We start from the raw sequence: 7,818 nt of genomic DNA on the forward strand, positions 1-7,818 counted from the left end.
TAATTCATATATGATTCTATTGAGAATTTATTTTGGAATTAGAAATTAAAAGCCTAAATGGCTCAAGAGAGTATAATTGGTGAATTGAATTATTTTAATTTCAAGTATCGGACCATATGGGAGTTTAATTAAATATTCGGTTCATATTTATAAAATTAAGATTTGATTAATTGGGTCCGAATTGGAGTTGATTAAGTTATGAGAATTGTGAATGAAGATTATTATGAATTAAATTTATTTATGAGGTGTTCAATGTGATATGTAATTTATTGGCAGAGATTTTGAGTTTGATCTGAAATTGAAGGCCTTAATGATGTAAGAAACCAAAATTAATGAAGGTAACAAGTTTAATTTGATATTTCAAGTCTTTTGGGAGTTTGATTAAAAATCTAATTTAGATTGAAAAAAATTAAATATAATTAATTGGGCTCTAATAGAAGTCAAATTAGACAAATTAAATTATGTGGAATTTATGATTAGCTATGACTAATTTAATTATGTGTTAATCAAGATTTATTAAGACTAAGGGTTGCTCAATTAAATTAATCCTAAACATAAATTAAATTATAGAAGAGTCTAGAATTTAGAGTGTATGTGGGTGTGGGTGTAGGTGTGGGTGAGAAATCTGTGGGTGTGTGTACGCTCAATGTTATGTGCACGTGTGCTTGAGGTGTCAACAAGAGAGGATGTGAGTGTGTATCTCTTGTTCAAAAGGAGAAGGAAACTTATGGAATCAACACTTTGGCTGGAGAAACAATCTGAGGGAAAGAAAGAAAAGAAAACCCAGAGAGAGAGAGAGAGAGAGAGAGAGAGAGAGAGAGAGAGAGAGAGACTCTATGCGCTGGAATGGTGAAGGAAGGCAAGGGAAAAGCTTGGAAAGTGAAGAATTAGAAGAGATATTCAACTAAATTTTTTGAAATTAAAAGGTATGTAATTTATGTTTAATTTGTGTAGAATTTTCACATTACACTAGCAATTAAAGATGAAATTGGAATCAATAGCATGTAATTGGAAGAAATTAAGAAGATAATGAAGAAAAATGAGTTAGGTTACCTAATATGGAAATTGATCTCATAATATTATCAAATTGAGTTTGATTTTGAACACTATAAAGTATTTGAGTTTTATATTTACATGCATCATGAATTTTGAAAAAATTTAAGTCATTCAATTTTATACTAATAATAAGAGAAAGAAAAAGTTGTGAAAACATGAGTTCATGAAAATGGTTTAATGATGGAGTTAAATGAGGTTTTGATTTTTTGTTTTGGAATCTAAAAATTGGTTTGATTTTAATCTCTAATCCATGCATGTAATGTAATTTAAGAGTTTTATTTAATTTAAACAAATTTTGGAATATATTAAATTAGTTAGTTTTATCTGAATTACATATATACAATGTTTGCTAGGAAAATTGACAAGAAAATAAAGAATTGGAGCTAAGATTTTATGAAGTTAAATTAGAAATTAATTATTTTGGGTTTGATTTTGAAAGTTATGGTTAAATTAAGCTTCATAAATTACATGTAAATATTCTTATAAGAGTTTTATAGATTTAATTTCATGTTTTGAAAATCAAGAGAAGAAGAATTTAAAAGCTTTGAATGAATGAATAAATAATTCAAGTTTTGACAAAATTGTTGAGTTTTGGGGAAATTGATTTCTAAAGGGGCATGTATTGGTATTTTCCAAAGTATTTTCATGTTTTCAAGCAAGCCATGCATGACGCCAAGTCTTGGAACAAAGTTTGAAAGCTCAACTCCGGTTTTGAAGTCTAGAAAATTTATAGACCTGCTCGAGCGACCAATTGGTGGCTCTAGTGAACCCACCTTTTGTTTGTTAGTTGTTCGAGCGACTAAATGTTAGCTCGAGCGTACTTTTGACCCGTCCAACATTTTTGCAGACAACACAATATGCTCGAGCGACCAAGTGGTGGCTCGAGCAGTCAGGCTATTTTCAGCATGTTTTGAAAAATCACACTTTCTTTATATTTTCATCTCATCTTCTCCCAAAGCATTCTAAACATGATTTATGGCTCATTGAAGATTAATAAGCTAACAATCAATATAAATTAGTTGGTTAAAGAATAAGTCATTGATTTAGTAGTAATTAATTAAGAAGCCAAGTACAGAAATTGATCTACTTGAAAAAGAAGAATTTAATAATGAAAGAATATGTGAAATGAGACCCGATTCATTTGAATGAACATGGTAGAATTTCGGATTACTTAAACAAAAAAAGAAAAGGAAAGTCAAGTTTTATTAAGGAAGTAATGTTGTGTTTCAATGTGGATATGTTATGTGTTTATGTAGGTCACGCGCTAACGTTTGCTTGATCTATTTGATCTGTTTAATTTGTCTGATTTGCCTCTGGAGCTATCTGTGAGTAATAACTCTGTAAAGCTATATTTGATTATAAGTAATTTCAGAATGATAAGATATGATTTGGTTTTTGAAATGCTATTTTTTGTGAATAATGAATGAATGTCTAATTTTCTGAAATGTATTTGTGGCATCCTTAGTTCACGTGGCCCTCGTCCGGGAGAAACAATACCGTGGCATATGATTATATGGCCCTTGCCCGGGGAAAAAAATATCGTGGTCTATATTCACATGGCCCTTTCCTGGGGGGATATAATACCATGGTTACTTGCGCGCAAGATATGGACCTTTATGGTCGTTGGTACCGACTATGCATGTGGGTCCCAGGACCAATTTGATATGATAGCTAATAGATGTACCATATATAACTGCTTATGATTTCTGGTTAAATATGTGAATCTGAATAAGTTTTTGATATGAACTCGTATTTCTGAAACTATTTGGACATCATTCATAAACCCTTGTTGTTATTCATTGGGGTCCAGCTAACTGCTTCTACGGATTACTGGTCGGTCATAATGCTAAACCTATAGAGGCTGGTTTGGGTCGTGACAATCCTCAATTTCAAATCAATGAGAAAGGTTACCTATTTTAAGAATCAAGAGTAAACTGTGAATTGAAAAACCATGCATTGAGAATCATGGTTTTCGAAAAGTTTCTAGACGAAGGAAAGAAGAATGCAACTCAGTCAGCCCGCAAAACTCAGTATGATTTGATAAACAAATAGACTATTTTAGCTTCCTATTCATAGACAAGAACGACCACTAATCTAATTAAGAACAATATTTAAACTCATTTCAAATCAATAAAATTACTTCACTACAAAAACATTATGTATAAATTATATATCTATACTATCATATATGTGAACAACTCACTTTAGTGTCTTGAAGGCTACTCTTTCCTTTTGTCAAGTGGATTTTTTTATATCAAAAGCGAGAAAAATTATAAAGTGAAGTGTACAAGATTTGAACTTAAGATCTTGAGTTTGGAAAACAACACCTTTACCACTTGATCAACAAACACTACTTATATTTCTAATTCAAAATTGAAATTTATATTTTACAAATTTAATAGCATACCCATCGGGTGGGCTTATACCCCTAGTATATATATGTGTGCGTGTATGCAAAATATATGATTTAACAGAGGAAAAAATAGTGAAATGGAAAATGAAGGAAAATTACAGGGAAAAATGATGGGAAAATTGATGGAAATGAACGAACCTTTGGTACTAGACCTTGAGTTGTAGTAATGGTGAGAGTGATTGAAGAAAATGATTGTAACAGAGTGTTTCCTCCAGTCTTCAGGGCTTTATTTTATAGCTATCTTTCTCTCGCTCTCTCTCTCTCTCGTATTTATATATGTATTTGTTTGTATTATGTAGATTATGTACAACTAGAAGCAGATTGGGATTTGCTATTGGTTGTTTTTAAATTTCCTCAAATTCTTATGGTTGTGATATTTGCTATTTGGGACTCAAGAAAACAGGGTTTCTTTGGAAATTTGTTCATAATTTTTAAGCTTTTATCGAATTTGGTTACTGGTACTTGAAATTTGTGGTGTTGAAGTGATTGAACTCTATTTGGTAGTTGAGAAAACAAAGGAAAAGATAAGGGATCTTATGCTTTATGCTGTCGTTGAAAAGAAAATCTGAAAAAACCCACTAACCAAATAGTTTCATTAGGCTCAGTAGAGTAGAAGCACTTTTTTGGGTTCCAAAGTAATTGGAAATTTTGTGATACAAAAATTGATTTTTGTGTTTTTTTTCAACTTTTCTCAGTAAACAAACAGGGAAGAAGTGAACAGAGGAAAATAGATTCCCTTAATAATAAACAAATGGATTTTGGTCCAAATTGAAGTTGCAAAACTCTTTTAAGCTTTCTTGCAACTCTTGAACTTGGCCTTTATATGATTTTTGTTTCTTCTTTAATTTCCTTAAATTGTGGCAAGTAAATTTAAATGCTTGGAAATGTTGGGGATTGAGGATCCTGCCCAAGACCTTGCAGAAAATATACCAAGCAGTAAAACACACCCACACCCAAGGAGACACAGTATTTAACGTGGTTTGGCCTCAATGCCTACATCCATGGGAGAGTAACCGGTTATCACTATAACAATGGAGATATTATAGAAAGATTACAATAGAGGAAGAGCTCACACTATCCGAGCTCACTCACTCACCCGTCTCCCTCTCTCATACCTCGAGAGACGGTCTCTCTGCCTTACATCTCTTCTTCTTTAGTTTGTTCTATCACAGTTTTGCTCTCTCTCTCTCTCTCTCTCTCAACCTCTCCTTCTCACCTTAATTTATACATAATTGAGGGAGAGGAGTTTAATCACAATTGAAGAAGAGGAGTCAAGACTTGGTTAGTGGGGAGGTGCCACCCACACTCTCTCTGAAGTGCTCTCCAACCACCTCACTCTCTCTAAAGTGGGTTAGCCACTCACATGGGATGATGAATATATCTAACAAATCACCCCCTCAACCCATGTGAGGTGATCTAGTGCACACACTGCTGCTAATCTTGTCACGCCCAAATTTCAACATAGTTTGCATCTCCTCACTGAGACGTTTGCATCCCCTGAAGCTAGAGATAACACACTAGAGATACAAGAGGAGGAGGGAATCCTACATCCTCAACTCAACTCACACTACTTTCTGATTTAGAGAGAGAGCCTTTGCTCCTATCTCCCACAGATCTCTTCCACGCTTCCTGTCTTGGATGCCTTCACTTGCTATGCTTGAACTTGTGTAACCAAGATATCCAACACCCCCTGATTGGATGTCCTGCACCTCCTGCTGAGATGCCCTTGACTGTTATGCATTACCTCGCAGGACCAGTCATTGGAGCAATAGAAAACTCGTCGTTTATCCCATCAACGTCCTCGATTTTCTTTGCTCAGAGCTCTTCCTCTGAACTATCAGCCTTTGCCCTTTGCACTTCTGAACAACCTCCTAGCGTTCCCATACGCTCGTCGTCTATGCCTTTGCAATCCCTGATTTGTTGTTCAGTAGATTGATGGTTGACAGTAGCTCTATCTGTCAAAGCATCGTCAGCTATGCAATTTTGTATAGTGCTCGCACCCATGGCTTCTGGTCTCCCTGCGTCGAGCTCGCTTGAGAGATCCGCATCAACTCTATCCTCCGCTGCCATGGAACTAAAGAAACCACCATAGAGAAAAAGACTTGCCACTCCTTGGCGCGCACTCTTGTGTTTTATTCATCTTAATTTCTCTGTCTGGCAGTTCCTGTGAACTTTTTACAACCCATTGCTACACACTCTTCTCGCGCCTCTGTATGACACTCTAGTGTACCCTTGCACTGCTACACATCTGCATTTTGCTTCTGCGCTTAGTATGCTCCTCTGCAACTATTATTCTATATGTCCACATATCAGTAGTACCTACTCGTATACAGTAGGTCCAACAGCCACAGCATTTTCTTGAGCCTGTACTTGTTGCCAAATCATCTATACATCGATGAATGGTCTTCTCTTTTGATTGAACCAGATTTTCCGATGAACTTCGGAGATAATCATTTCTGCAATCCTCTGATCGCCCTTAACCAATCCTGATCTCCCCTAACCAATCTTGATCTCCCTCGATTTGTCATTTGATCAAGCCTGATCTCCTTTGGTCTCCAATGATCTATCTCTCAATTTGTATTTGGTTGTCCAATCTGGTTAGAATCTGCCTATTCTTACTTCTTCAGTGAATCCGCAGTGTTCCACAATATCCGACAACCTTCCTTCGACTATTGAAGATGACAAACTCCCCTGTTTTGAAAATCTTCAAAAAATCGTCTAGAATTTCACTATTCTGACCTCGCGGTTGCTTCCGAAACGATTCCTTTAGCTAGAACCAACCTTCGCTGCACTTCTAGGGACCTTATTGAAAAATTTCCCCAAAACCTGGGCCAAAATTGCAAATTTCCCAAACACCCGGGGCTGAACTGTAATTTCACAAACTACAAGGCCAAAATAACAATTTACAAAAATTCAGGGACCAAATTGTAATTTTTGAAAACATTGAGGACCAGATTGCAATTTAACAAGCTTCCAGGGCCAGTATGAAATTTCAGAAAAATTCTGGGCCATTTTGTAATTTTCAAAATTTGTCAGAGAATATTCCGTTATTACCAGGAATATTCCATTTGCTGAAGTCAGCCTCTCGTCATGCTGATGTCATCACCTGGGCCTTTCTGCTGATGTCACTCTTGCATCAGCACTGTGTCATCCTCCACTTTTTTTTTTTTTTTAAAAAAAATTACCCATCTTTGGTTGCCCCAAGTTTTGAACACATGACCTTCAAGCAATATGCTTCACCCAATGTGCCATGGGAGTCCTTGTGTTAAATGGCTTCTAAAATATTTTATTTGAACCATCTTAACATCTTCTTCTTCACCACTCCTCCATCAACCGAACTGAACTTTTCAGCGAGATGTGGCAAACTCCGTCGAAACTTTAGGCCGCATGTGGTAGCGCGTGACTTCTCATTTTGGGCTGGTGTTTTTGGGTTTAGATTCCAATCGTCAAGACGCATTGCCTGGTATGCTCAAAACTCGATTTTGAGCAAGTTGATTTCTGGGCTATTTCAAAAAACACACTGTTTTTCTTCACCCGAGCTCTGATACCACTTGTTGGGGATCGGGGATCCCACCTAAGACCTTGCATAAAATATACCAAGCAGTAAAACACACCCACACCTAGGGAGACACAATATTTAACGTGATTCGGCCTTAATGCCTACATCCACGGGAGAGTAACTAGTTATCACTATAACAATGAGAAGGAACTCACACTATCCCCACTCACCCACTCACCCGTCTCCCTCTCTCACACCGAAAGAGACAGTCTCTCTGCCTCACATCTCTTCTTCTTTGGTTTGTTCTCTTACAGTTTTGCTCTCTCTCTCTCTCTCTCAACCTCTCCTCCTCACCTCAATTTATACACAATTGAGGGAGAGGAGTTTAATCACAATTGAAGAAGAGGAGTCAAGACTTGGTTAGTGGGGAGGTGCCACCCCCACTCTCTCTAAAGTGGGTTAGCTACTCACATGGAATGATGAATATATCCAACAGGAAGTTTGTTCACTTATCTACTTAGCTATGGCCTTTATTCAGCTTGTATACAAAAAGAGGTCAACAAGGCCTAGGAAAAAATGAAAACTACGCAAAAATTGTGGGCAAAGACCCCACTCTGGAAGCGAGCAGAGCTCCTTCACAAGGTTGTTGCTATTCTCAAATAGCACAAAGCCCCCATTGCCGAGTGTCCAGTATATATATACATATATATATATATATATTATTTGGAGCAAAGGGAGTTAAAAGGGCAAAGAAAAAGAAAAAGGATTTTGTTCCTGTGACGAATTGTTTTATTCTTAATCAAAAAGAGTTTCAATCAACTGATGAGTAGGCATAAGACAGACAATAGAA

Source organism: Camellia sinensis, unplaced genomic scaffold (assembly GCF_055761805.1).
Source record: "Camellia sinensis isolate YWXY unplaced genomic scaffold, ASM5576180v1 Unanchor3, whole genome shotgun sequence".
NCBI lineage: Eukaryota > Viridiplantae > Streptophyta > Magnoliopsida > Ericales > Theaceae > Camellia > Camellia sinensis.